At 44.9% G+C, this 25,300-nt stretch overlaps 1 pseudogene; it reads right to left on the reverse strand.

Annotated features, from left to right (window-relative positions):
* Positions 1-19,649: 19,649 nt before the first annotated feature.
* LOC138671829 (olfactory receptor 2M4-like) lies at positions 19,650-20,585 on the reverse strand (annotated as a pseudogene).
* Positions 20,586-25,300: the final 4,715 nt, after the last annotated feature.

Here is a 25,300-nt window from a genome sequence, read left to right on the forward strand (position 1 = left end):
CCTTCCGTTATCACTCACTACCTTGCCTGCCTCAAGATCTACAGTGTCCAGCCACGACTGCGTTTCTTTCTGCAAGAACTCGGACAGAACTTCCGCGGTGTGTCTGTTGTCGCCCAAACACTTCATAGCCAATACAGCCTGCTGACGTTTGCCAGTAGCTGCCCCATAATGGGAGACCTGGTGTGCAACAGTGGCAGCTGCGGATGGAGTGGTTGTGCGACTGCGGTCTGTGGACGAGCTCTCGCTTCTGCAGGAGGACGAAGAGGAGGAGGAGGGGGTGCGAACGGCTACAGCCAATTGTTTCCTAGACCGTGGGCTAGGCAGAACTGTCCCAAACTTGCTGTCCCCTGTGGACCCTGCATCCACCACATTTACCCAGTGTGCCGTGATGGACACGTAACGTCCCTGGCCATGCCTACTGGTCCATGCATCTGTTGTCAGGTGCACCTTTGTGCTCACAGATTGCCTGAGTGCATGGACGATGCGCTCTTTAACATGCTGGTGGAGGGCTGGGATGGCTTTTCTGGAAAAAAAGTGTCGACTGGGTAGCTCGTAGCGTGGTACATCGTAGTCCATCAGGGCTTTGAAAGCTTCGCTTTCAACTAACCGGTAGGGCATCATCTCTAACGAGATTAGTCTAGCTATGTGTGCGTTCAAACCCTGTGTACGCGGATGCGAGGCTAAGTACTTCCTTTTTCTAACCATAGTCTCATGTAGGGTGAGCTGGACTGGAGAGCTGGAGATCGTGGAACTAGCGGGGGTGCCGGTGGACATGGCAGACTGAGAGACGGTGGGAGATGGTATTGTTGCCGCCGGTGCCCTAGATGCAGTGTTTCCTACTACGAAACTGGTGATTCCCTGACCCTGACTGCTTTGGCCTGGCAATGAAACCTGCACAGATACTGCAGGTGGTGCGGAAAATGGTGGCCCTACACTGCCGGAAGGGATGTTGCGTTGCTGACTAGCTTCATTGGCCGAGGGTGCTACAACCTTAAGGGACGTTTGGTAGTTAGTCCAGGCTTGCAAATGCATGGTGGTTAAATGTCTATGCATGCAACTTGTATTGAGACTTTTCAGATTCTGTCCTCTGCTTAAGGTAGTTGAACATTTTTGACAGATGACTTTGCGCTGATCAATTGGATGTTGTTTAAAAAAATGCCAGACTGCACTCTTTCTAGCATCGGATACCTTTTCAGGCATTGCAGACTGAGCTTTAACCGGATGGCCACGCTGTCCTCCAACAGGTTTTGGCTTTGCCACGCGTTTTGGGCAAGATACGGGCCCGGCAGATGGAACCTGTTGCGATGTTGATGCCTGCTGCGGCCCCTCCTCCTCCGCTTCAGAACTGCTGCCGCCTGCACCCTGTTCCCCCAATGGCTGCCAATCGGGGACAAGAACTGGGTCATCTATTACCTCTTCTTATAGCTCGTGTGCAACTTCGTCTGTGTCACCGTGTCGGTCAGTGGTATAGCGTTCGTGATGGGGCAACATAGTCTCATCAGGGTCTGATTCTTGATCAGCACCCTGCGAGGGCAATGTTGTGGTCTGAGTCAAAGGACCAGCATAGTAGTCTGGCTGTGGCTGTGCATCAGTGCACTCCATGTCAGATTCAACTTGTAATGGGCATGGACTGTTAACTGCTTCACTTCATAAGCCAGGGACGGTATGTGTAAAGAGCTCCATGGAGTAACCCGTTGTGTCGCCTGCTGCATTCTTCTCTGTTGTTGTTTTTGCTGAAGAGGACAAGGAAGCGACTTGTCCCTGACCGTGAACATCCACTAACGACGCGCTGCTTTGACATTTACCAGTTTCACGAGAGGAGGCAAAAGAGCTAGAGGCTGAGTCAGCAAGATAAGCCAAAACTTGCTCTTGCTGCTCCGGCTTTAAAAGCGGTTTTCCTACTCCCAGAAAAGGGAGCGTTCGAGGCCTTGTGTAGCCAGACGACGAACCTGGCTCCACAGCTCCAGACTTAGGTGCAATATTTTTTTTCCCACGACCAGCTGATGCTCCACCACTACCACTACCCTCATTACCAGCTGACAATGAACGCCCCCGGCCACGACCTCTTCCACCATACTTCCTCATTGTTTTAAAAACGTAAACAAACTAACGGTATTTGTTGCTGTCACACAAATTACATGGTGAGCTATAACTTCAGTATGATTTAGCTACCCCTTTACAGGTGAGTGAGACCACAACGAAAATCAGGCACAATGTTACACACTCTGTTGTTGGTGGCAACAAATGAGAGAGATGCCACACACGCAGGACTGTCACTGAAGCACAAATGTAAAAATTAATCTCCCACTGATTTGATTTTTTTTTTTTTTAAGGGAGACTTTAGGAAAAAAAAATAATAGAATAAAATGATTTTTTCAGGAAGAATTTAGAAACCAAATAAAATAAAATGATTTTTTCAGGGAGAATTTAGAAAACAAATAAAACAAAAAAAGGCTTTCTATGGCCCACTGAGTGAGAGATGACGCACACAGGAGTCAGGAGTGGCACACAAGCCCAGAGGCCAATATTTATCTCCCACTGATTGATGTAGTGATTTTTTCAGGTAGATTTTGGAACCCAAATCAAGCTAAAAAAAATAATAGGCTTTCTATGGCCCACAATTGGAGAGAGAGAGAGAGATGGCACACCCAGGAGTCAAGACTGGCACACAAGCAGAAAGGGCAATATTAATCTCCCACTGATTTGTTTTTTTTTTGTTTTTTTTTCAGGGAGACTTTAGGAAAAAAAAAAAAATAGAATAAAATGATTTTTTCAGGAAGAATTTAGAAACCAAAGAAAATAAAATGATTTTTTCAGGGAGAATTTAGAAAACAAATAAAACAAAAAAAGGCTTTCTATGGCCCACTGAGTGAGAGATGACGCACACAGGAGTCAGGAGTGGCACACAAGCCCAGAGGCCAATATTTATCTCCCACTGATTGATGTAGTGATTTTTTCAGGTAGATTTTGGAACCCAAATCAAGCTAAAAAAAATAATAGGCTTTCTATGGCCCACAATTGGAGAGAGAGAGAGATGGCACACCCAGGAGTCAAGACTGGCACACAAGCAGAAAGGGCAATATTAATCTCCCACTGATTTGTTTGTTTTTTTGTTTTTTTTCAGGGAGACTTTAGGAAAAAAAAAATAGAATAAAATGATTTTTTCAGGAAGAATTTAGAAACCAAAGAAAATAAAATGATTTTTTCAGGGAGAATTTAGAAAACAAATAAAACAAAAAAAGGCTTTCTATGGCCCACTGAGTGAGAGATGACGCACACAGGAGTCAGGAGTGGCACACAAGCCCAGAGGCCAATATTTTTCTCCCACTGATTGATGTAGTGATTTTTTCAGGTAGATTTTGGAACCCAAATCAAGCTAAAAAAAATAATAGGCTTTCTATGGCCCACAATTGGAGAGAGAGAGAGAGATGGCACACCCAGGAGTCAAGACTGGCACACAAGCAGAAAGGGCAATATTAATCTCCCACTGATTTGTTTTTTTTTTTTTTTTTCAGGGAGACTTTAGGAAAAAAAAATAGAATAAAATGATTTTTTCAGGAAGAATTTAGAAACCAAATAAAATAAAATGATTTTTTCAGGGAGAATTTAGAAAACAAGTAAAACAAAAAAAGGCTTTCTATGGCCCACTGAGTGAGAGATGACGCACACAGGAGTCAGGAGTGGCACACAAGCCCAGAGGCCAATATTTATCTCCCACTGATTGATGTAGTGATTTTTTCAGGTAGATTTTGGAACCCAAATCAAGCTAAAAAAATAATAGGCTTTCTATGGCCCACAATTGGAGAGAGAGAGAGAGATGGCACACCCAGGAGTCAAGACTGGCACACAAGCAGAAAGGGCAATATTAATCTCCCACTGATTTGTTTTTTTTTTGTTTTTTTTTTCAGGGAGACTTTAGGAAAAAAAAAAAAAAAGAATAAAATGATTTTTTCAGGAAGAATTTAGAAACCAAAGAAAATAAAATGATTTTTTCAGGGAGAATTTAGAAAACAAATAAAACAAAAAAAGGCTTTCTATGGCCCACTGAGTGAGAGATGACGCACACAGGAGTCAGGAGTGGCACACAAGCCCAGAGGCCAATATTTATCTCCCACTTTTTTTTTTTTTGTTCCAGGGAAAATTTATAAACCCAATAAAAAAAATAATAAATAGGCTTTCTGTGGCCCACTATCTGAGAGACAGAGAGAGATGGCACGCTTAGGACTGGCACACAAGCCCAAAGGCCAATATTAATCTCCCTTTTTTTTTTAAGGGAGAATTTATAAAACCAAAAAAATAAAAATAAATAGGCTTTCTATGGCCCACTATTTGTGAGAGAGATGGCACGCTCAGGACTGGCACACAAGCCCAGAGGCCAATATTAATCTCCCACTTTTTTTTTTTTTTTCCAGGGAAAATTTATAAACCCAATAAAAAAATAAAAAATAAATAGGCTTTCTATGGCCCACTATCTGAGAGAGAGAGATGGCACGCTTAGGACTGGCACACAAGCCCAAAGGCCAATATTAATCTCCCACTGATTGATTTATTGATTTTTTCAGGTAGAATTTAGAACCCAAATAAAGCAAAAAAAAAAAAAAAAAAAAAGGGCTTTCTATGGCCCACTGAGTGAGTGATGATGCACACAGGAGTCAGGAGTGGCACACAAGCCCTGAGGCCAATATTTTTCTCCCACTGATTGATGTAGTGATCTGTTTATACCAAGGAAGGTGACGGGCACAAGGGGGCATTCTTTGCGTCTGGAGGAGAGAAGGTTTTTCCACCAACATAGAAGAGGATTCTTTACTGTTAGGGCAGTGAGAATCTGGAATTGCTTGCCTGAGGAGGTGGTGATGGCGAACTCAGTCGAGGGGTTCAAGAGAGGCCTGGATGTCTTCCTGGAGCAGAACAATATTGTATCATACAATTATTAGGTTCTGTAGAAGGACGTAGATCTGGGGATTTATTATGATGGAATATAGGCTGAACTGGATGGACAAATGTCTTTTTTCGGCCTTACTAACTATGTTACTATGTTACTATGTTACATTCGGAATCGTGTTTAGATTCCCGTGCACTTTCCTCAAATTCGGCAAAATTCGGCCAAAGTTCAGTAAATGATAGAGTTTCCCCTAATGCTTTTTTTTAGGACTTTGACTAGAATAGTGGTGCTGTTTGATGAGCGGGAGGGACATGTTTGATGAGGGGAGGGGGTGGGGAGAGGACAGAGTAGGGGTAGTCTGTTATTCTCTTTTTTTAACTAACTTTTCTGGCAGCCAATCAGGGCACAGAAACCAGACACCCGGGCTTGGGTCATTGGCTGCCAAAGTCGCAAGTCACAGTCCATATAAAAAGCGGACATGTAGCTTTGGCACCATTTTGTAAGTGTAACAGCATAGTGAGGCCACTGGAAGTAGTCAGATAGTTAGCTAGGGTGTTTATTCTCAGCTAGTTCAGATATATAGGATCCTGTGTCAAATCGACCTCCGAACACATAAATCTGTAGTGCTAATTCTGTGATGCACCGACCAATCACTACTTCAGCATCTAAATCATTTGTGCTAATTCTGTGGTCCAGCCACACTATCTCACTCAACTTCCTTTCATTGGCAGCCGCACAGTGGTATGCCTTGCAGACGAGGGGCAGAACGAGCATGTGCTCCAGTGGATGGCAAGCACTGCATCAAGTGGCCTCTTCTCCTCTTCCTCCAACTTAACATCACACAGCACATTCCTCAGAGGTGGCACCCCAATTACCCTTGTTTCTCCCGTCTCACAACTCTCCCACTGCCGAACTGACTGTTGGGAACCACAGATGGCTGAGTCTGCAGGGCTGTTCACACATTGTATGCTATGGGCATCAGAAGTCTGCTTCAAAGATTCACAGAATCAAAAGGAGGAAAGCATCTGTACCGATGCACAACATTTTTTCAGTTGGATCAGGGCCAGACAAAGTAGGGTCCGAGCAAATTCCAGACCCTCGTCACCAGACGTTAACCACCCCTGAGGGTGGAGGTGATCCTGATGAGACTCAGATACCTGAGGTGCATGCGTACTGTAGTGTGGTATCAGGGCAGGAAGAGGAGGAGGGTGACTCTCAAGGCGAGGAGTGGGAGAATAGAGAGGATGACAATTAGGTTATAGACTAGACTACATGCATGAACCGACACATGTACGATCAACATGTGTTAGTCTGGGATTCTAACTGCGCTAAAGTATGGTCTAGCAGGCCTCATCAACCACCAGCCACCCCATCAACCGCATTTGCTGCTTCTTCCTCCTCCTCTTTCTTCCCCCTCCATCACCGTGGTAAGTATTCTCACACAGGTCTCCGGCTACAGAACCTCCACTTGTTTGACCGCTACGGTTCTACAGTTGGAGTGAGTGAGAGCCTGTCAGCTGTTATAGAAGTGGACATGCCTGCTATTTTTGACAGATCTCAGACACCAAGCACACATCTTTCTCAATCCAGCATAACATCTCTGCCTGCATCTCACTCACAGTCCAGCAGTTTGTCGTGTACATCCTACTCCACCCTCTCTCAGCACAGCAGTCAGTCCTTGGTCCACAGTTGTGGTCACGTAAAAGATTTTTTCCTCCTACACATGCCAAAGCTAAGAGCTTAGACAGAAGAAATAAGGAGGCGCACACAGCTGAATGAGGCGAGCTGCAAGCTGAACCAGGATAAATCAGAAGAAAAGTCAAAACAGGTTTTCTCCAGGATTGTCCTGTATTTCTCCCCATTGAACTTCCCATCACCTGCCTTCCACTTCCCTGCCCCTGCTGAGGAAAAAGCACCCCATAGCATTAAGCAGCCACTAGATGGAGGTTTTAAGATGATGCGCATCATTAGTTTTTCGTCACACATAGCACTTTATATTTAGCCCAAAAAGTTCTCCTTTGATTTTATCTGACAGTGCACCTTCTTCCACATATGCACTGTGTCCCCTGCATGGCTTTTTGCAAACTGCAAACAGGACTTCTTATTTCTGGCTTTCTTCTTACTGCCCTTCCATAAACACCAGATTTGTTTAGTATGCAACGAACAGTTGCTATAAAAAACGCGAAAAAACCGCATACATTATGCATCCCATCATTTAGAATGCATTCTGCAATTTTCATGCACATGATGCGTTTTTTTCCGCGAAAAAAATGCATTGTGGTAAAAAATGCAGCATGTTCATTAATTTTGCGGATTTCCCATTATATTATTGCATTGGGAACCTCCGGAAAAATCCGCAAAAAAAAAAAACGCACCAAAAACGCGGTAAAAACGCGTTTTCTTGCAGAAAATGTCCGGTTTTGCTCAGTAAATTTCTGCAAGAAATCCTGAACGTGTGCACATAGCCCAATTTATTCTTTTGAACAACTTTATCCCTGACTTGTCTGGTGTGTTCCTTGGTTTTCATGATGCTGTTTGATCTCTAATGTTCTCCAACCCCTGAGGCCTTAAGCTCTTCTGACCATGGATCGGTTGTCAATTCCGACGTATGCTTAGTACAAACTCCCTTTTCACTGTGTGATATTAATTTCAATGTACAGTGACAGTGCGGCTTGGTGCCTCCATGAGAACCTATGCCACCACCATGTCCAATTCTTGCAGAATGCAGCGTTAACTCTTAACATTTCCATCTGGTGTGCAGTAGTAGTAGTTGTAGTACTCTTGTCACTTTCCTCTTTGCCTGGCCAGTCCAAAGTTACGCTCTGAATAACCAACCCTTCAGTATGCCAATGAGGAAGCAACACTCAACACCATGACACTGCCTTAAGACGGGTCTCAACTCTACTGGACTCCTCTTCCAGCAGATGGAAACTGGGAAAAACTGGAAGCATTTGGCGCCTCTGCTATGTTCTGCTGCCAACAAGCCACTATCAAATAGAGGGGCATGACGGTGAACTAAACAAGTAGGGGCAATCACACAGTGATCACACATCAACAAAGTAACACAATATAACATGGGGTACATACCGTAATTGTCTTCAAGGGTTGGTCTAACCATTTTTTAATTTAAAACAGGCCCAGCATGGTAAAAAAAAAAATAGAATAATATTGAATCCTGCTAATTCCGTACCATTATTCTGCTTGCAGTTCTCTTGTTGGGGAATCTGGGCACTGTAAGGAAATGAACGGCTGGGAAATGTTAGCAGAATTTTCTTAATTTTTATTTTACCATACTGTGCCATTTTAATCTTAAAAAGGCGAGAACAAACAGTTTGAATGTATCTGTATCTAAAGAAAAAGTGAAAAGAAATTATATGAAAGCCTGTAAATTCTAAATTGTAAAAGTACGGAAGTTGTGATACGGTGGCTTCTTACAAATATCGTGATACTGAAAATAGAAAATAAAAATAACTAATTTTATTTGATAAACTTTGAAATATATTTTCTTACATATGCTTAGCTGTATAGAAAAAGGAGAAATTCCAAATACAATGTTATATTTAAAAATTCTGAATTTAAATTTTAAGCAACAATAAAAGCATAAAACAAGGAAAAAATGAAGTCTGACAAATCTAAAATGTGAAAGAGCCGCCGTTGGGATATGAAGGCTCATTAAGTAAAAGGCAAAAACAACACTAATTCACTGAAGACCAGAAAAGAGCAGTTGAGGTTGCAACTCGTTGACGTTGATAATGATGCCTTATGAGACTTTACTAAATAAAATGTAGAGTATGTTACTTAATGACCTCCCCTCTGACTTCTCCGTAATTAGCAAGACTGCCAAGGCTAATGAGGTTTGTTGTCAGCGTGGCGTTAAGAGACAAGTCCTGGAAATCCTGTTGGGAATTTTTGGAAACATTAACTTAGAGAACAAAACAATTGGAGACATATGATGATCCTGACAAGCACTATTTCCTCATTATGGCTTATAATTAGTTCTTTTCATAACCCATCAGAGGACTGGTGTTAAGCCCCTTGAGCTTTCACAGAACATGACTGCGCAAGGGCATTGGGGCCCGATCGTGCACTCATCTGTTTCTAATATTCCTAGATGCTCATAGAGATTTGCACAGAATTGCAGTTTCATAGATTTGATGGTTTCGATATTTGATATATGAATTGGATTATTATTATTATTATTATTTATATAGAACCATTAATTCCATGGTGCTGTACATAAGAAGGGGTTACATATAGAGTTAGTCAGATATCGTTTACAGTAAACCAATTTACAGCGACAGACTGGTACAGAGGGGAGAGGACACTGTCCTTGTGGACTTACATTCTTTGGGATAATGGGGAAGAGAGAGGAGGTTGGGGTGCTGCAGCACTGGTGGTGGTGAGGCGGCAGCTCGGGTGGTTGGTGAGGCTGCAGCAGCTCGGGTGGTTGGTGAGGCGGCAGCAGCTCGGGTGGTTGGTGAGACGGCAGCTCGGATGGTTGAAGAGGCGGCTGCTCGGGTGGTTGGTGAGGCTGCAGCAGCTCAGGTGGTTGGTGAGGCGGCAGCTCGGGTGGTTGGTGAGGCTGCAGTAGCTCGGGTAGTTGGTGAGGCGGCAGCAGCTCAGGTGGTTGGTGAGGTGGCAGCTCGGGTGGTTGGTGAGGTGGCAGCTCGGGTGGTTGGTGAGGTGGCAGAATGGTTATTGTAGGCTTTCCTGAAGAGATGGGTTTTCAGGTTCCGTCTGAAGGATCCAAGGGTGGTGGATAATCGGACGTGTTGAGGTGTGGAGATGGGGGATATTCGGGAGAAATCTTGGAGGTGGTTGTGTGAGGAACGAATAAGTGTGGAGGAGAGTAGGAGGTCTTGGGAGAATCGAAGATTACGTGAGGGAAGATATCGGGAGATTAGTTCATAGATATAGGGAGGGGACAGGTTATTATAAAGTGAAAGTGGCACCCAACATGGTGGCTCCCCGCAGTGCGGTCCCCTTCTTTCCATTTCCTCAGTATCCCTACTATAACTAAGGACCTTCCCCATACATGACACCTCAGTACTGGGGGCTCCTGCTGCAGCCAACTACCCCCAGACCCCAGCAGCCATGCCCAACACCCACATTGGATCTGGACAGCATGCTACAGGCAGTGCAGCCCAATAAGAGTGTGTATGCCGTGATGATGATTCACCCAGGAGACCTGGTTCACCCAGTCTTACTGAGCCAATACTGGGCCCCACAGACTGGGGCAAAGTATCCTGTAGTGGCCCCTCCTGTACGAGACTGAGGACCACCGTACACCACAGGGTGGTACAAAGGGGGGAGAAATAGAAATAAATGGTGCTTTCTGAAGTTGTGGCTGCCTGTTGTGACCGTCAGCTGTCTGTGGGGACTGCTAGCTGTTTGTGGAGACCACCAGCTGTCTGTGGTGTCTGCCAGCTGTCTGTGGTGACTGCCCGCTGTCCGTGGTGTCTGCCGACTGTCCGTGGTATCCACCGGCTGTCAGTGGTGTGCGCCGGCTGTCAGTGGTGTCTGCTGGCTGTCGGTGGTATCCAGTGGCTGTCAGTGGTGTCCATTGGCTGTCTGTGGCATCCGCCGCTATCTGTGGCGTCCACCGGTTATTTGATGACCGCCCACTGTCTTTGGTGACTGCCTGCTGTCTGTGGTGACCGCCCGCTGTCTGTGGTTATCCCCCACTGTCTGTGGTGACTGCATGCTGTCTGTGGTGACTGGCCGCTGTCTGTGGTGACTGTCCGCTGTCCGTGGTGTCTGCCGACTGTCCGTGATATCCACCGGCTGTCTGTGGTGTCTGCCAGCTGTCAGTGGTGACTGCCCGCTGTCAGTGGTATCCAGTGGCTGTCAGTGGTGTCCATTAGCTGTCTGTGGTATCCGCCGGCTATCTGTGGCATCCACCGGCTGTCTGATGACCGCCCGCTGTCTGTGGTGACCGCCCGCTGTCTGTGGTTGCCGCCCACTGTCTGTGGTGACTGCCTGCTGTCTGTGGTTAATTGGCCTCCCCCTCACTCGACTTTCCCCTCTCCAGTCCATCCTTAATGCAGCAGCCAGGGTCGTCCATCTGGCTAATCGTTACTCGGACGCGTCCGCTCTTCGCCAGTCGTTACACTGGCTACCCATTCATTACAGGATACAATTCAAAGTACTTGTTCTCACCCACAAAGCTCTCCACAGTGCGGCCCCACCTTACATCTCCTCCCTCATTTCTGTCTATCAGCCTAACAGACCACTGCGCTCTGTGTTGTGAATTCTGTGGTCGGGCTCCCTCCTGTGGTCATGAGTGGTACTTCGGCTGGTTCTGTCCATAAGCTTTCTCTGGTGGATGTGAGTGGGGCTGCGGCTTCTGAGTTTCCTTCCTCAGGTGACGAGGTTAAGTCGTTAGGTGCTGCTCTATTTAACTCCACCTAGTTCTTTGTTGGTGGCCTCCAGTCAATGTTCCAGTATTGGTCTTGCTCTCTCCTGGATCGTCCTTGTGGCCTGCATAAGCTAAGTTCTGCTTGTGTTTCTTGGTTTGCTATTTTTTCTGTCCAGCTTGCTATTTTGGTTTGTCTTGCTTGCTGGAAGCTCTGGGACGCAGAGGAAGCACCTCCGTACCGTTAGTCGGTGCGGAGGGTCTTTTTGCGCCCTCTGCGTGGTTGTTTGTAGGTTTTTGTGCTGACTACAAAGCTATCTTTCCTATCCTCGGTCTATTCAGTAAGTCGGGCCTCACTTTGCTAAAATCTATTTCATCCCTGTGTTTGTATTTTCATCTTAATAATAATAATAATAATCTTTATTTTTATATAGCGCTAACATATTCCGCAGCGCTTTACAGTTTGCACACATTATCATCGCTGTCCCCGACGGGCTCACAATCTAAATTCCCTATCTGTATGTCTTTGGAATGTGGGAGGAAACCGGAGTCCCCGGAGGAAACCCACGCAAACACGGAGAGAACATACAAACTCTTTGCAGATGTTGTCCTTGGTGGGGTTTGAACCCAGGACTCCAGCGCTGCAAGGCTGTAGTGCTAGCCACTGCGCCACCATCTTTACTCACAGTCATTATATGTGGGGGGCTGCCTTTTCCTTTGGGGAATTTCTCTGAGGCAAGGTAGGCTTATTTTTCTATCTTCAGGGCTAGCTAGTTTCTCAGGCTGAGCCCGAGGTGCCTAGGTCTGGTCAGGAGCGCTCCACGGCTACCTCTAGTGTGGTGTGATAGGATTAGGGATTGCGGTCAGCAGAGTTCCCACGTCTCAGAGCTCGTCCTATGTTATTAGTAATTATCAGGTCACTTTGTGTGCTCTTAACCACCAGGTCCATTGTGGTTCTGAATCACCAGTTCATAACAGTACTGGAGGCCCAAAGTACTAATGCTTCTCAATAGAGGGAAAAGAGAAGTTCTGAGACCATTTTTTTTATTTTGCACTGTGTTTTGTCTTTCTTTTCCCCTTTACATCTGGGTGGTTCAGAACACGGGTGTGGACATGGACATTCAAGGTCTGTCCTCTTTGATGGATAATCTCACTATAAGTGTACAGAACATTCAAGATTTAGTGGTTCAGAATCCTATGTTAGAACCTAAAATTCCTATTCCTGAGTTATTTTCTGGAGATAGAGCTAAGTTTCTGAATTTTAAAAGTAATTGTAAACTATTTCTGGCTTTGAAACCCCGCTCCTCTGGTGACCCAATTCAACAAGTTAAGATCATTATTTCTTTATTACGTGGCGACCCTCAAGACTGGGCATTTTCCCTTGCGCCAGGAGATCCTGCATTATGTGATATTGATGCGTCTTTTCTGGTGCTTGGATTGCTTTATGATGAACCTAATTCAGTGGATCAGGCAGAGAAAAATTTGCTGGCTCTGTGTCAGGGTCAGGATGAGGTAGAGATCTATTGTCAGAAGTTTAGGAAGTGGTCTGTTGTTGTGAATTCTGTGGCAGAGTTCACTCCTGTGGTCACAAGTGGTACTTCGGCTGATTCTCTCTGGGATCTTCCGTTTGTGGAGGAAAGTGGTACTGCAGCTTCTGAGTTTCCTCCCTCAGGTGATCTGGTGAGCTCGTTAGCTTCTTCTCTACTTAACTCCACCTGATGCTTTGATCCATGTTTCCTGTCAATGTTCCAGTGTTGGACTTGTTTTTCCCTGGATCATTCCTGTGGCCTGCTGCTCTGCAAAGCTAAGTTTTGCTTATGTTATTTTGTTGCTATTTTTCAGTCCAGCTTGCTTTATTGGTTTTTCTCGCCTGCTGGAAGCTCTGAGACGAAGAGGGACCACCTCCGTACCGTTAGTCGGTGCGGAGGGTCTTTTTGTCCCCTCTGCGTGGTTATTTATAGGTTTTTGTGCTGACCGCAAAGTTATCTTCCCTATCCTCGTTCTGTTCAGCTAGTTGGGCCTCACTTTGCTAAATCTGTTTCATCTCTATGTTTGTGTTTTCATCTTACTCACAGTCATTATATGTGGGGGGCTGCCTTTTCCTTTGGGGAATTTCTCTGAGGCAAGGTAGGCTTATTTTTATATCTTCAGGACTAGCTAGTTTCTCAGGCTGTGACGAGGCGCCTAGGGATTGCGGTCTGCAGAGTTCCCACGTCTCAGAGCTCGTTCTATTATTTTGGGTTATTGTCAGATCACTGTATGTGCTCTGACCTCCATGTCCATTGTGATTCTGAATTGCCTTTCATAACAGTCTGTGCTCACTCAATGGAATGAATGTGCGCTGGCAGCAATTTTCAGAAAGGGTCTCTCTGAAGCCCTTAAGGATGTCATGGTGGGATTTCCTATGCCTGCTGGTCTGAATTAGTCTATGTCTTTGGCCATTCAGATCGATCGACGCTTACGTGAGCGTAAAACTGTGCACCATTTGGCGGTATTATCTGAGCATAAACCTGAGCCTATGCAATGTGATAGGACTTTGACCAGAGCTGAACGGCAAGAACACAGACGTCGGAATGGGCTGTGTTTTTACTGTGGTGATTCCACTCATGCTATCTCCAATTGTCCTAAGCGCACCAGGCGTTTCGCTAGGTCTACCACCATTGGTACGGTACAGTCGAAATTTCTTTTGTCCGTTACTTTGATCTGCTCTTTGTCATCCTATTCTGTCATGGCATTTGTGGATTCAGGCGCTGCCCTGAATTTGATGGACTTGGAGTATGCTAGGCGCTGTGGGTTTTTCTTGGAGCCCTTGCGGTATCCTATTCCACTGAGAGGAATTGATGCTACGCCTTTGGCCAAGAATAAGCCTCAGTACTGGACCCAACTGACCATGTGCATGGCTCCTGCGCATCAGGAGGATATTCACTTTTTGGTGTTGCATAATCTGCATGATGTGGTCGTGTTGGGGTTGCCATGGCTACAAGTCCATAACCCAGTATTGGATTGGAAATCTATGTCTGTGTCCAGCTGGGGTTGTCAGGGGGTACATGGTGATGATCCATTTCTGTCTATTTCATCATCCACCTCTTCTGAGGTCCCAGAGTTCTTGTCGGATTACTGGGATGTATTTGATGAGCCCAAGTCCTGTGCCCTACCTCCGCATAGGGATTGCGATTGTGCTATTGATTTGATTCCTGGCAGTAAGTTTCCTAAAGGTCGACTGTTTAATTTGTCTGTGCCTGAGCATGCCGCTATGCAGAGTTACGTAAAGGAATCCTTGGAGAAGGGTCATATTCGCCCGTCGTCGTCGCCATTGGGAGCAGGGTTCTTTTTTGTGGCCAAGAAGGATGGTTCGTTGAGACCTTGTATTGATTACCGCCTTCTAAATAAAATCACAGTCAAATTTCAGTACCCCTTGCCGCTGCTGTCTGATTTGTTTGCTCGGATTAAGGGGGCTAGTTGGTTCACCAAGATAGATCTTCGTGGTACGTATAATCTTGTGCGTATTAAACAGGGCGATGAATGGAAAACAGCATTTAATACGCCCGAGGGCCATTTTGAGTACCTGGTTATGCCATTCGGGCTTTCCAATGCTCCATCAATATTTCAGTCCTTTATGCATGACATCTTCCGAGAGTACCTGGATAAATTCCTGATTGTATACTTTGATGATATTTTGGTCTTCTCGGATGATTGGGAGTCTCACGTGAAGCAGGTTAGAATGGTGTTCCAGGTCCTGCGTGCTAATTCTTTGTTTGTGAAGGGGTCAAAGTGTCTCTTTGGTGTTCAGAAGGTTTCATTTTTGGGTTTCATTTTTTCCCCTTCTACTATCGAGATGGACCCTGTTAAAATTCAGGCCATTTATGAGTGGACTCGGCCAGCATCTCTGAAGAGTCTGCAAAAGTTCCTGCGCTTTGCTAATTTTTATCGTCATCAATAATTTTTCTAGTATTGCTAAACCATTGACTGATTTGACCAAGAAGGGTGCTGATGTGGTCAATTGGTCTTCTGCTGCTGTGGAAGCTTTTCAGGAGTTGAAGCGTCGTTTTTCTTCTGCCCCTGTGTTGTGCCAGCCAGATGTTTCGCTTCCGTTCCAGGTCGAGGTTGATGCTTCTGAGATTAGAGCAGGGGCTGTTTTGTCGCAGAGAAGTTCTGATGGCTCGGTGATGAAACCATGTGCCTTCTTTTCCAGGAAGTTTTCGCCTGCTGAGCGTAATTATGATGTTGGCAATCGAGAGTTGCTAGCCATGAAGTGGGCATTCGAGGAGTGGCGTCATTGGCTTGAAGGAGCTAAGCATCGCGTGGTGGTCTTGACTGATCACAAGAACTTGACTTATCTCGAGTCTGCCAAACGGTTGAATCCTAGACAGGCTCGTCGGTCACTGTTTTTCTCCCGTTTTGACTTTGTGGTTTCCTACCTTCCGGGCTCTAAGAATGTGAAGGCGGATGCCCTTTCTAGGAGTTTTGTGCCCGACTCTCCGGGTTTGCCTGAGCCGGCGGGTATTCTCAAAGAGGGGGTAATTTTGTCTGCCATCTCCCCTGATTTGCGGCGGGTGCTGCAAAAATTTCAGGCTAATAGACCTGACCGTTGCCCAGCGGAGAAACTGTTTGTCCCTGATAAATGGACGAGTAGAGTTATCTCTGAGGTTCATTGTTCGGTGTTGGCTGGTCATCCTGGAATCTTTGGTACCAGAGATTTGGTGGCTAGATCCTTTTGGTGGCCGTCTCTGTCGCGGGATGTGTGTTCATTTGTGCAGTCCTGTGGGATTTGTGCTCGGGCTAAGCCCTGCTGTTCTCGTGCCAGTGGGTTGAGTTTGCCCTTGCCGGTCCCGAAGAGGCCCTGGACACATATCTCTATGGATTTTATTTCGGATCTCCCCGTCTCTCAAAAGATGTCGGTCATTTGGGTGGTTTGTGATCGCTTCTGTAAGATGGTCCATTTGGTACCCTTGTCTAAATTGCCTTCCTCCTCTGATTTGGTGCCATTGTTTTTCCAGCATGTGGTTCGTTTACATGGCATTCCAGAGAACATCGTTTCTGACAGAGGTTCCCAGTTTGTTTCGAGGTTTTGGCGAGCCTTTTGTGCTAGGATGGGCATTGATTTGTCTTTTTCCTCGGCTTTCCATCCTCAGACAAATGGCCAAACTGAACGAACCAATCAGACCTTGGAAACATATCTGAGATGTTTTGTTTCTGCTGATCAGGATGATTGGGTGTCCTTTTTGCCTTTGGCTGAGTTCGCCCTTAATAATCGGGCCAGCTCGGCTACTTTGGTTTTGCCGTTTTTCTGCAATTCTGGTTTCCATCCTCGTTTCTCTTCAGGGCAGGTTGAGTCTTCGGACTGTCCTGGTGTGGATACTGTGGTGGATAGGTTGCAGCAGATTTGGACTCATGTAGTGGACAATTTGACATTGTCCCAGGAGAAGGCTCAACGTTTCGCTAACCGCAGGCGCTGTGTGGGTCCCCGACTTCGTGTTGGGGATTTGGTTTGGTTGTCGTCTCGTTATATTCCTATGAAAGTTTCCTCTCCTAAGTTTAAGCCTCATTTCATTGGTCCGTATAGGATTTCTGAGGTTCTTAATCCTGTGTCTTTTCGTTTGACCCTTCCAGCTTCTTTTTCCATCCATAATGTATTCCATAGGTCATTGTTGCGGAGATACCTGGCACCTGTGGTTCCATCCGTTGATCCTCCTGCCCCGGTTTTGGTTGAGGGGGAGTTGGAGTATATAGTAGAGAAGATTTTGGATTCTCGTATTTCGAGACGGAAACTCCAGTACCTGGTTAAGTGGAAGGGTTATGGGCAGGAAGATAATTCTTGGGTCTTTGTCTCTGATGTTCATGCTGCCGATCTGGTTTGTGCCTTTCATTTGGCTCATCCTGGTCGGCCTGGGGGCTCTGGTGAGGGTTCGGTGACCCCTCTTTAAGGGGGGGTACTGTTGTGAATTCTGTGGTCGGGCTCCCTCCTGTGGTCATGAGTGGTACTTCGGCTGGTTCTGTCCATAAGCTTTCTCTGGTGGATGTGAGTGGGGCTGCGGCTTCTGAGTTTCCTTCCTCAGGTGACAAGGTTAAGTCGTTAGGTGCTGCTCTATTTAACTCCACCTAGTTCTTTGTTCCTGGCCTCCAGTCGATGTTCCAGTATTGGTCTTGCTCTCTCCTGGATCGTCCTTGTGGCCTGCATAAGCTAAGTTCTGCTTGTGTTTCTTGGTTTGCTATTTTTTCTGTCCAGCTTGCTATTTTGGTTTGTCTTGCTTGCTGGAAGCTCTGGGACGCAGAGGAAGCACCTCCGTACCGTTAGTCGGTGCGGAGGGTCTTTTTGCGCCCTCTGCGTGGTTGTTTGTAGGTTTTTGTGCTGACTGCAAAGCTATCTTTCCTATCCTCAGTCTATTCAGTAAGTCGGGCCTCACGTTGCTAAAATCTATTTCATCTCTGTGTTTGTATTTTCATCTTTGCTCACAGTCATTATATGTGGGGGGCTGCCTTTTCCTTTGGGGAATTTCTCTGAGGCAAGGTAGGCTTATTTTTCCATCTTCAGGGCTAGCTAGTTTCTCAGGCTGTGCCCGAGGCGCCTAGGTCTGGTCAGGAGCGCTCCACGGCTACCTCTAGTGTGGTGTGATAGGATTAGGGATTGCGGTCAGCAGAGTTCCCACGTCTCAGAGCTCGTCCTATGTTATTAGTAATTATCAGGTCACTTTGTGTGCTCTTAACCACCAGGTCCATTGTGGTTCTGAATCACCAGTTCATAACAGCTCTGCAAATGACATCCGACTAACCTCTGCACTATTCCGTACCTCCCACTCCCGACTCCAAGACTTCTCCCGTGCTGCGCCAATCCTCTGGAATGCTCTACCCCAAGATATTAGGACTGTTGTGAATTCTGTGGCAGAGCTCCCTCCTGTGGTCACAAGTGGTACTTCGGCTGGTTCTCTCTGTGAGCTTCCGTTGGTGGAGGAAAGTGGTACTGCGGCTTCTGAGTTTCCTTCCTCAGGTGATATGGTGAAGTCGTTAGGTGCTTCTCTATTTAACTCCACCTAGTGCTTTGATCCTGGCTTCCAGTCAATGTTCTAGTATTGGACCTGTTTCCTCCTGGATCGTTCCTGTGGCCTGCTGCTCTGCATAGCTAAGTTCCTCTTTGCTATTTGTTTGCTGTTTTTTTCTGTCCAGCTTGTCAATTTGTTTTGTTTCTGCTAGCTGGAAGCTCTGGGACGCAGAGGGTGTACCTCCGTGCCGTTAGTTCGGTACGGAGGGTCTTTTTGCCCCCTTTGCGTGGTTTTTGTAGGGTTTTGTGTTGACCGCAAAGTTACCTTTCCTATCCTCGCTCTGTTCAGAAAGTTGGGCCTCACTTTGCTAAATCTATTTCATCTCTACGTTTGTCTTTTCATCTTTACTCACAGTCATTATATGTGGGGGCTGCCTTTTCCTTTGGGGTATTTCTCTGAGGCAAGGTAGGCTTATTTTCTATCTTCAGGCTAGCTAGTTTCTTAGGCCGTGCCGAGTTGCATAGGCAGCGTTAGGCGCAATCCACGGCTGCCTTTAGTGTGGTTGGAGAGGATTAGGGATTGCGGTCAACAGAGTTCCCACGTCTCAGAGCTCGTTCTTGTTTTTTGGGTTATTGCCAGGTCACTGTATGTGCGCTGACCTCTATGTCCATTGTGGTACTGAATTACCTTTCATAACATAGGACCATCCATAATTTGCATTATGAAGTACATTCAGCCCAATGGTAAATTGCCCGTTAGGGTGTCTCCAAAGAAACTTTTGGTTATCAGTTTGGGCTCGGACCCAAAATATGCAAAGAAAGAATGATGGGACCACCTTCTTGCCCACCAGTTTTAGTAATTTATGGCATCTTGAGACAACATAATTGCAAAGTTGAGAAATATTGGACACACTCCCATTCAGTTTTTACCTGATAACTAGTACAAATATCATACATCATTGCTCAAAATGTCCACCATGATCATGACTAGGATTAGTTCGATCTGGAAACCTGATTCTTGGGCTATGGTCACACTAGCAGTATGGCTTTCAGTCATGACATAGTCCACAACACTCTGTCTGATACATTCTTTGATGGATGCCACCATTACCCAGCAAACCTCATTTTTTTTAATAATTGGGTCCATCAGGTTCTGTTGCTGTTGACGAACCTGTCGATGAATGCTCTGATGGCAGTGTGAATTTAGCTTTATCTGTAGACTGTTCTAGACATTGCTGGTGACGTTGCGGCTTTTGTTGATCTTGTTCCAACATATTTCAGTCTAGTAGCTTTTTCTTAGTTTATGTAGAAACTTCTTGATCTATAACAGATCTATTAGAATCGGATCATCTGTGTCAGTCAATCATTTGCTTTTTTGGGGGGGAAAATATCGATGGCAGTCATGAACTGTCCATCATTTTTTTTTTACTCTTCAATTAAGAATTGTTTCTTCTCTTAAATATCGATCTCAACGTTTTTTTAATTTCCTCAGTCCGGAGACAAAATATGATCGGACTCATGAAATGCGGCACAAATGTGTAGAGGCAAATAAGCGAGACGTAAATGTCCACCTGCGGCTTTTTTGTTTGTTCGTAGGTATAAACGAGGAGTCTCGGGACATTGTAGGTTCCAATGACAAACCAGTGCGTGACGCAGGTGTAGAAGGCTTTATTCCAGCTCTCCGATCGTGCAGTAGAGCAGGCTTTTGTCAGTATGATGCTGTAGGAGAAGACAATGAATGATAACGGACCCAAGTGACAGGCTAAACCAATATAATAAGCTTTCAGAAGGGTTTGGGTTGGATTAAGACTTGTCGTAATGGCAACGGTTCAGATAGAACAGAAAAAGTTCCTGACATTATTTGAACCAACGTACGGAAGACAATACGCTAAATACATGACGCAAATGCCCGTCATCACGGCCAACGTGTATAATGATATACAAATGATTATAATGTGTCTGTTACCAATGATTGAGTGATACCGGAGAGGTTTACAGATGGCGACGTACCGGTCAACAGCCATTAGCATGATAATTAAAGAGTCAAGAGGATTCAGGGTATGAACAATGGTCATCTGAAGGAAACATCCCATGAAGGTCATGGATCCTGCTCCAAACCAATACTTAGCAATGATTTTAGACAAAGTTGAGGTGTCAAACAGAAGGTCGGAGATGGCCAAGCTTGCGATTACTATGTACATTGGTTTATGTAGATGTTCTTTCAGGAAGATCAGCATGATCACGGTGATGTTAGCACATAATGAAACATTATAAACCAGGAAAATAAGAATTCCAACGCCGATGTGAAATCTTTGAGGAAGACCGGGGAATCCAACGAGGACAAATTCGGAAAACTCTGATTCATTGTCCATGATTTCTCAGAAGATCTGCAAGGAATACAATGTATTGGACTTACATAATGTATACTATATATTGGAACATACCTCAAGAACGTCATGAAGGTGAAGGCCCTCCAAGAACTTCATGGACTGATGGAAAAAAGGACGTTTCCTAATTTACTACAAGTATAGAGTTTTCTACAGACAATTTATACAGTATGGTACAGAAAGACCCTTCAGTCAGGATACCCCTTTCATTGGCCAAGCTGTCCTGGCAGATACAGTACATAGCATGAAACTAGGCCTTGAAGCCAAGTCTAAACTAGGGCTACCCGACATATGCATTTCTGTTTTAGAGGTTATTTGAGGTTACATACCTCAGAAGGCCCTAGGGAGACTGCACTCTACTCACACCCTATAGCCATGTATAAGTGGAGCTATAGGAGGCTATAGACAGGGTCTAGTAGTCGTGGTCGCAGGACATACATCCCGTTTACAGCAAATGCAAAGCAAAAACCCACTGCAAAACTAGAAGCCACAGTATCTAGATGTTGCAAGTAAGGCTACGTTCACACTAGCGTTGTGCGCCGCTGCGTCGGCGACGCAACGCACGCAAAAACGCAGCAAAACGCACGCAAAAACGCTGCGTTCTGCGACGCATGCGTCGGTTTTTGCCGAAATTTGGACGCAAGAAAAATGCAACTTGTTGCGTTTTCTTGGTCCGACGCTAGCGGCAAAAAAGACGCATGCGTCGCACAACGCAACAAAAAAAAACGCATGCGTCCCCCATGTTAAATATAGGGGCGCATGACGCATGCGTCGCCGCTGCGTCGCCCGACGCAAACTAGCATAACGCTAGTGTGAACGTAGACTAACATAATAACAACATAGCATTGCATCACACTGCACAAAGGAGAACATTGTTAATGTGTAGGGCCACAAAGGGGGTATTATTAATGTACGGTACCATAAAGCAGAGTGCTATTAATATATGGGAGCCATACAGTGGCATTATTAATGTATGTGGGTACTAAAAGATGATTTACTAATGTAAACGACACAAATAAGGCATTGGTAATGTATGGGGGCACAAAGTGGGACATTATTACTGTATTGGGCTACAAAGGGGGCAGTATTAATATATGGCTCCACATAGGAGGGTGTTATTAATATTTGGGAGCCACACTGTGGCGTTATTATTGTATGGGGGCCACAAATAGGGACCTTATTAATGTCTGGGAGTCACAGTGTGGGGGCATCTTTAACGTGTGGGGATACAAAGGAGGGGCATTAATATATTGGGGCAGAAATATGGCATCAAAGGGGTTTTCCCATTTTGAACGATACTTGCCCCTCTGCTGCAGTTTATTATAAAAAATAAACATTTTTTTCTCCCCCTCCCCAAGTCCACTGCTAATCCTCTGCCACTTCCCCTGGTGTCTGTTATGGTCTGTTGTGCCGACGTCACATCGATAGCACAGCTGCCTATATCTGCCCGAGTAGACAGCACAAGTTGCTCAGATCTGCTGAGCTCAATGATTGGCTGCAGCGCTATCGACTTGATTTCACTAATGCATACAATAACAGAGACTGGACGCAGACAAAATGCAGCCATGCGAACAAGAGATATCTGAAACCTGAAAACCCCTTAAATTATGTATGGTACTTTTAAGGGGAAGATTATTAATATATGGGGCCCAAAGCTGGATATTATTAATTTATTGGGGCAAAAAGGGCCATCATTAGTATACAGAGCCCCAAAGATGCTAATTACTAATATACTAGGGTGATAAAGAAGGCATTACCCACTCACTGTGGTGGTAATGTTAGTCTTAGTAAAGTAGATTTGGTTAGTGATCAGTATGGAGCTTTTATTTGGTCACTATGTGGTGGTAATGTGTCATCAGGTCACGATGTGGCAGTATTTGTCCCCAGTATGTGGTATTATTTGGTTACTATGTGTTGGTAATATGTGGTTGGGTCACTGTGTGGCAGTATTTGTCCCCATATGTGGTATTATTTGGTCACTTTGTGGTGGTAATGTGTGGTTGAGTCATGGTGTGGCAGTGTTTGCCCCCTGTATGTGGTATTATCTGGTCACTATGTGGTGGTAATGTGTGGTCGGTTAATGGTGCGGCAGTATTTGTCCCCTGCATGTGGTATTGTTTGGTCACTATGTGGTGGTAATGTGTGGACGGGCCATGGTGTGGCAGTATTTGTCCCTTGTTTGTGGTATTATTCAATCACTATGTGGTGGTAAAATGTGGTTGGGTCATTGTATGGCAGTATTTGTCCCTGTATGGGGTATTATTTGGTCACTATGTGGTGGTAATGTGTGGTCGGGTCACTGTGTGGCAGTATTTGTCCCTTGTATGTGGTATTATTGGCATATTGATCTTGTTATAGTGGGTTTTATTTAATAACAGCATGGTGGTAATATCCAGACACTATGCTATAATGTACGCTCATGATATGGTGGCATCATCATTGTAAAGTGGTATCATGCTGTCACCACTGTGCACACTGGTACTTTGTGGTCTTGGGGTGGTGGTACTTATATATTCTGGTGCTATTCGTGTTGATGCAGTAAGCTTTGTTCAGTAAAAGTATCATTTTATAATTTGTGATTTGGTTAATTAAAAATTATTTTATTTTTGTTTTTTTTTCTCTGTAGTTTATATATTATTTCCATTATTTTTTTATTTTTATGGGAGCAAACATTGGTCTTTATAGACTCCAACACCACTGAGCACATGGGGGGCCAAGTTGCACCACAAGCTGTAAGGACCGCAGATGAAAACAACTTAAAGGGTTTGTATCCAAGAGTATGTAATTTACAAAAAAATACAGCATTAGAAGACATTCATTTAGATACATTGTCTCCTATGTAATTGTCTCCTTAAATTAAGATGATCACAGATGATAAATGTCCTGTAATCATCCTTACATCTAGTTTTCTAAATAGTTTAAAAATATAAAAGTGAAAATTGTGAGGTGCATTTTCATTCAGCCCCCTTTGGTCTGATACCCCTAAATAAAATCATGACTGACCAATCACCTCCAGAAGTCACATAATTAGTACATTGTTTCCACCTGGGTGTGATTTCTTCTCAGTAGAACTACAGCTGTTCTGTGAAGGCCTCAGAGGTTTGTGTGAAAACATGAGGTTTGCTCTAAGAGAGGGTACGTGCATACTTTCTATTATACTATCCTCCTTTTGTCCAACAGCGCTACTATCACCCTCTATTAGCCACAACTAGGCGTATTAAGTGGTTCTATACCACTAACACATTTTTCTCAATTTCCACACGTTAGGATCGAACTATGATGTTTGGACTTGTAACGACTATGTATTGTGGAATTTTTGTACCACTGATGGGTATTACTTACCGTTATCAACTGCTTTTGCTATTTATATACTTTGACCCATTATAGATAGTTTTGTATATACTTTATTTTATTTTATTTCTTTTGTTTAGTACATTGATGAAGGTCAAACTATGACCGAAACGTCTGCTGTATGTACTCTCCTTTATTAAAATTTTCCTCTGCATCTCGCAACGTGTGTGCCAAGTTTATCTTCTAATATAGTATATGGGTTGGGCACCTACTTGAGCACCACATTACTTAGTTGTGCCTACGGTTACCATTTGTGAGACAGATGGGTACTGGCATGAGCAATCTGAAATGGCTAATGGACAGAAGAGCACAGAAAGGTATGAGCAGATGGGTACAGCGTACACAGGCAGATGGGCAGACCTGGGAAACCTGACAACTAGCAAGCATGCAAGGCAAATTAACAACCTAGCTCAGGTACCTCCATATTGGAGGATTAGCCCTAAATAAAAGGTGTCGCCCAGCTATAGGCTGTGAAGACCTTAAGTTGATGCCGGTTGTCTCTTTACAAGGGAGGAAGCACGCTCACGCCCTAAGAATAGTGCCCCGGCCTACAACTGAACATTGGGGGACACCGACAACAGGGGGCGAGATGAAGAGGTGATGTGTGAGTGGGAGACACTGAATGTCCTGTCTGTTAGTTATGAGGAGATCCAACAAAGGGCCTAGTCTGTAATGGCAAGAGATCAGAAAGTCTGCCCTAAGAGGGAATGGGCCACTGTGTCAAAGGCAAATGCCAGGTCCAGGAGAAGGAGGAGGACAAATTAACGTGCTTTGATTTGGTGGTTAGTAGGTTGTTGGTGACTTTAGTCAGGGCAGTTTCAGTGGAACAGTGCGGTCGGAAGCTAGATAGTAAGAGGTCAAAGAGTGAGCAAGAGAAAAAGTGGGAGGACAGTTCAAAATGGATGTCTTGTTCCAGTACTTTGGAGAAATAGGGGAGAAATGAGATGTGGCGATAGCTAGACACAGAGGATGGGTCAAGTGTGGGATTTTTGAGGATGGGTGTGATCGAGGTATGTTTCAATTATGAAGAGAATACACCAGTTGTTAGTGACAGGATGAAGAGGTGGGTTATGCTTGTGATGAAGACTGTGGTAAGGTTTGGAATGAGGTGGGACAATATTGGGTCAAGTTTACAAGTGGTGAGGCAAAGTCTTCAGCTGAGATGAGAGGAGAGGGAGGGGGAACTGGTGGACGCAGGGGAGTATTGAAAGTGCTGAATAGCTGTTTAGGATTGTAAGACAGGTGTGATATTTCTTATTTTTAGGGACTCTATAGCGACAGGGTCTGTTCCGCAGGATTGGCGCATAGCAAATGTGGTGCCAATATTCAAAAAGGGCTCTAAAAGTGAA

This window comes from Ranitomeya imitator, chromosome 3 (genome assembly GCF_032444005.1).
Source record: "Ranitomeya imitator isolate aRanImi1 chromosome 3, aRanImi1.pri, whole genome shotgun sequence".
NCBI lineage: Eukaryota > Metazoa > Chordata > Amphibia > Anura > Dendrobatidae > Ranitomeya > Ranitomeya imitator.